Source organism: Anopheles cruzii, chromosome 2 (genome assembly GCF_943734635.1).
Source record: "Anopheles cruzii chromosome 2, idAnoCruzAS_RS32_06, whole genome shotgun sequence".
NCBI lineage: Eukaryota > Metazoa > Arthropoda > Insecta > Diptera > Culicidae > Anopheles > Anopheles cruzii.
Window position 1 is genome coordinate 40,032,849 of NC_069144.1, and position 5,877 is coordinate 40,038,725.

Below are 5,877 nucleotides of genomic sequence, written 5' to 3' on the forward strand. Positions count from 1 at the left end.
CGTTATTTCCCGAACATCCGGATTCATATTCTACTGGGAGTGATCACGAAGAAATAAATGGTTGATGCCATGCTTGGAATTATGCTGGTTTATTCTCTGCTAAGATTGTTTTGTACAGAAATCTGTAAGCTTGTGTTTCCAGCTAAGGCTCGGGGAAATCCCGGACAGCGTCTGGCGTGCAGCTTGTTACTCGTCGCGAAGGGATGGGCGACGCCGAGTCCGTCGGTGAAAAACCGCATGTAGGAGCGAGAGATGGTTCCATGGATAACATACGCGTCATTATTCATGCTGAAGTCGAAGAAGCACTTGATGTTGGTTTCAGTTACTACGATTGTGGAACTTTGCTCAGGGTTCTAAAAAAAGGAAATACAAAAAGATGGCAATTCAAACAGAACGAAGGAAAACATGTGGATACCCATTCGTTCTGGACCCAAAAAATTTCCATGCTTCTTTCCATCGATGATATTATCATATTTTCTATGTAGCAATTTCATGTAGCTTCATTTCGTTATATTATAAATAAATGAAGCTATTAAAATCTATTTTATACATCTTCCCTGGTTCTTCTATTTAAAACTGTCTTGATTCTTGTGCTAACCAGATATCACATATCAAGTACACAAATCGGCGGAAATCCGGGAGCGTTTCAGACCACTGTCGGCACAAATTTTTACGATATAAAAAGCAAATGTACACCTTCTTGTAAACTTCCAACAAAATTAACCATCAATAATGACCGTCACTAATAATCACCTAACCAAAACATTAACTTCGATGTTCATTACTAATTGTTCCGTCCACCGGATCCGGAGCGTTCCGGATAACCAAGCTCACTACGCATTTATCCGAAACATACTTACCAGTTTTACGTATCTTTTTTGCTCCGGTTTGCTATCCATTTTATTGCTGAAATGGAGATAAACTTATAGTTAAAATTAAAAATGACATCACAAATAAAAATCTTTGCTTGTTAACCCTGCGTCCACACTTACAGTAAATGGGGAAAAATGTATGTAGGCCCAGCAAAATTCACTCATTTTTGTTGGACATCCGTGAGCTACTTTGAGTTGCCGTTGAGTTCCTCTTGCTTATCGGTTATTTGTACCGATTCGGGTTGAGAGGCCATATTTTTCAATTTGACAGTTGGTACGGGCAACTTTTTTCGCTGTCCAAATTTTTGGACAGCATTTCGAGAGCGGATCAGATTATGACAAAGATGGCAATAGAAAGAGAAGGAAAACATCATTTGTTATTATTTGTAAACGTAGTTTGGTGTCAGCTGTTGTTTACGTTGATTGCAAGTTTATGAATTTGAGAAATAAGTGCAAATTGTCCTCGGGAAAGATATGTGCGAAATGCGGAAAATAATTTGAAGAACAATTTGGTGAACAAGAAAAAGTCGTTGTTCATGTTATCCGCAGAAAAGAATGGCGAACCATAACGGAATTGTTGAGGAACCACTGCCCAGCTACAGCTACCAATGGAAGCGGTGCGCCAAAAATCTGTTGCGGTCATTCGGGTGAAATTCCGGAACCCTATTCCATCGTTCAGCTGGTCGATTAAATGTAATCCGTGGTGTGAAGCCTCCGTGTGAAGCTCTCGCGGCCAACAACGTCGTGATACACGCTCAGCATCCAAATACTGAGCGTATGCAACAAGCACAGACGCACCAGCTAAACACATTTTCGCGATTTAGATTTGTTTTTATTATTTTTAAAAGACATTTTATTATTCGAAGAAGCCTATTCGATGCAAAACTACAATTGGCAAAATAATGAAATGGTGAACTGCCAAATTAAAAACATAAACAAACGAACTGTCATTTCACTCACTGGAGCTCACAGATTTGACGTCTAGAAATTGCTAGTGTGACAGCAAAAAGTTGGCCCAACTTGCTGTAAGTGTGGACGCAGGGTAACAAACCTCTGTTTTCGTTTGTTTGTAAACAAACCTCTGTTTTCGTCTGTAATGCGCCCTGTTGCAGGGTCTGCAGACCCACAAAGCTTTTGACACCTACTGATCGCTTTACTGTCAAAATTGTCGCGGTTGGAGGCTGATATATCGTTTGTTTCGTGCCGTGTGGCACGGCAGTAATGCTTAATTGACTGACCATTCTCAGTTTCGTTTAGGGCTGATCAAAACGATCGTTCAAATATATCTCTGAAGTAGTAACCGACAGAATGAGAGTTCTTCCGGAAGCCAGCTTCCAAATGAGCAAACCCTTTTCACTTTGTCGAACTGTTTCTCTAGCATTTCCTACATTATTATTTTCTTATCATACTCGGTATCCATACCTAAATTCAACATAATGTGCTTAAGTTTGGCTTAATGGACTCAGACTTTTTTTTTCACTCACTTAATACATTTTACAGTATTTTACTTTTAATGATTGTATCTTTGCAAAAAGACCCGGCGAATAACGACGACCATCGTTAGCCGCCTTAATGAATTTGCCATTCAAGTGCATTTTTACATGCTTACATGATTTTAACGCAATAAAAAAATCCCCGACAGCAAGGATACCTTCGTGGGCGCGTTGACAGTGATGGGTTTAACGGCTGCGGCAGATAACACAGCGGTTCCAGCCTCATTTCCACAGTCCGGACGACGATGGACGATGGTCAACGTCCGTCCCGTCAGCAGCTTGCCAGCACCCGCCGTCCGTCGGAGTGCGATTCAATTTGCAGTTAACCCCGTGTTCACCTTTTGCCAGCGCAGATATTCGGCGACTGTGTCATTGCTGCCCCCGGATGAAATGTGACGGCTGTAAACAACAATTATCGGCGATGATAATCCTGCCAGCCCCCCATTATGCATGTCCTGCCCGTCGCTAATGCTTTCGCACTGCGCTTAGACCGAGCATCGCCCTGTCCCTGGCTCCTACAGCAACGCATCGATCATGTATCAGCGAAGCAGCCGAAAGCAATCACCGCCATCATCGCCGGAGGACGACTCGGCCCGTGAGAAACGCAACGTCATTTGTGGGACGCCTAGCAATCGTCCTGCGGCGAGCGACCTGCGAAGACCCGCGGCGGATCGGTGCAATTGCCCGGCTCTGTGACTTTCCGCATCAGACGTGTCCGATTTATCAATGTCCACGCGTATGAGCGTATGATAAAGTTGAAGGCGCAAAGTGACGACGGATGCGTCATGAGGCCGAAAACCGTCCGCGAGCCGAAAGCAGCTCAGCTTGTGCACGTAAAGTACGTTTGTTTTAAACGCCAATGCCGTTTTTTCTCCATTTTATATTGTTTAATTCCCATTTCGACCGACTATGTGTCAAGCAAGTGAGAAACTCATCTTTCTTTTGGTTATTTCAATGGAAATGTATTAAAAAATTCAGTGACTAAACAAAAAGGAAACGGATTCAGGCAAAAAATCGTATAAGCTACATTTCGTACATTCCTGCCAGAGTCCCTGTGTTCTGCTTTATTAATGCCTTTTCCGTTCATTTGCTTGCCCATGCGTTGACTGATTAACCACACATCATTCACATTATTTAACATTAGTTTATTTGACAGATTCATTAGAAGGTGTTTAGTCTTAACTCTTAATGGAGATGAATGATTAAATAAAAAATTAGAATTGAGTTAAAATTAAAAGACAGAATCTTCTCGCTTTGTGGTACATTCTCCCTCTTTGGAGGGACATTCTCTCACTTTGGAGGGACATTCTCTCAGTTTGAAATATTTCGTCGCTTTCACGTGTGTGAAACATTTCAATGCATTCTTGTATGCAACATTGGTTTGAAAAAAATGAGATAATGAGGTAATTTAAATTTACTTTTTAATTATTTATTTACTTTTTTATTTATTTTATTTATGAACAACGAAACGAGATTGTACTAATAGATTAGATTAGAAACTAGCGTGATTTTTTTTTTTTTTTTTTTTATTATGACGTAAAAATTTGTGCATATTATACCATTGCATACATTGGTTCATAATAATCAATAATAGATTAAGAATATTTTCTTTCCGGAATATTTTCTTTTCGATTCCGGAGGCTGCGCTACAGGAGGTCTACAGCTCGGCCAATCCTGACAGCACAAATTGCCCTCAATTTGCATCCTAGACCCCAGCGCATCGTCTTCACGGGGCGGCGTTCGGCCGTCACAGCAAGCGCTGCGGGTAGTTGCGCAGCAAGCACATCCAACACGGAACACTGCCCTCCTCCACGCCAACGCTGATGTCCTCGATCGCACAGCTTCCGGTTTCGCTTAAGGTTGAAACGAGCATCAGGCTAGGAACGCGAAAGTATACGGGCGGTATGTGTACTGTTCAACATAGGTTTTAAACGAAATAGTATCTTCGTATTCCCGGTTTTTCAGGTGTTTCATAGTGTTATAGAGCGTCGTGCACTCTTGCATAGAATTTAATTCTAATTCCTCTTTAAGGGTTTGCCACTCCGCATCCACCTGCTCTCTGTCTTCTGCTTTCATGCTGATTTCGTCTTCTAATAAATGCGTTTTGTTTAGCAATGCGTTGCACAATTTGGTATAATCTGTCGCCCCTTTTCTGTACACTTTTACTTTTTTATCATTTATAAATGCAGAATGTTCACCTTTCAAACCTTTCATTCTATTCCTGTTTACTTTCACTGAAGCGACCGAACGAACCGACTGAAGCGAAGCGAAGAAAGACAGCCACGACACTGACACTTGACAGCGCGCGTCACTCGATTCGAGAGGTGCTCGAATATCGGTTGTCGTCGCGCCTAGTTCTATGCTTTCGTCGCCTAGATGGCGCGAGTGGTATCGCTACGAATATATTCTGTATATATATTTTGTTCCTTATCGCAGAATGTTCAAAAGACGGGCGTTTCAGACGGCGGGACCGTCGAAGAAGCACCAAGCAGGACCATGCACCAATGAAACTGATCGCCGATCGCAGCCCTTACGAAAAGCCAGAACGCACACTACACCATATACTGAGGAGTTTGCGACCAATAATTCCGGGCATTCCGAAGTATCCCCAAACGATGTTCAAGGGGCCTTGGCAAACCAACCCCACCGCAATCCGTGATGATTCAGGGACTACAGTGGCGGCCTGCTGGAATCGTGATTTAGGTAATTCATTCTTCGTCCGTCCGTTCAATTTCTGACGACTTCTTCTCATTACCTTTCCATAATAGAAACCACAATTCAAGCACAGACTCCACAAGCATGCACTCCATCGTTACGTGTGGTCCGTGTCAGACTTATTCTGAACTTAAGTCTCTGTCTTTCCCTCCTGCCGTTTTTCCACGTGTTTTACAGTAATGTGAAGTGTTTCGCTACGAAGTAATCAATTACGAGTCAATTTTAGTATCAAGCGTACAAATAGAAAACCGCCGTTTTCCCATAGGCGGCGCTAGCAGCTGCAAATTAAACAATAAAAATATGCAAAACCCCGCCAATGACAGTTGAGGCATCTGTCAACAACTCCACAAAATCTCGTTTGTTTATTTTCACTCTGCTTTGTGTTATTCATGTGCGAACATGGCGAAATTTGAGCCGAGCAAGAGACATTTGCGAGAAGTGTTGCTTTTTGCGTTTCATGCAAAAAAAAAGCAGCTGCAGCGCATCGAATGATAGTAGAAGTTTATGGTGAAGCCTGCATTAGTGAAAGAACGTGTCGGGAGTGGTTTTGCAAGTTCAAAACCGGCGATTATGACGTGCAAGACAAGAAGCGTCCCGGACCGGTGAAAAAGTTCGAACATGCCGAATTGAAAACTTTGCTGGAAGAAGATGCTTGTCGAACGCAACAGGAACTTGCAGACTTATTGTGCGTGACGCAACAAACAGTATCGCATCGGCTAAAAGCCCTAGGAATGAAACAGAAACACAACTTGTTACTGCACGAGCAGAACGGGCGCGACCCACAACGGCCACAACGA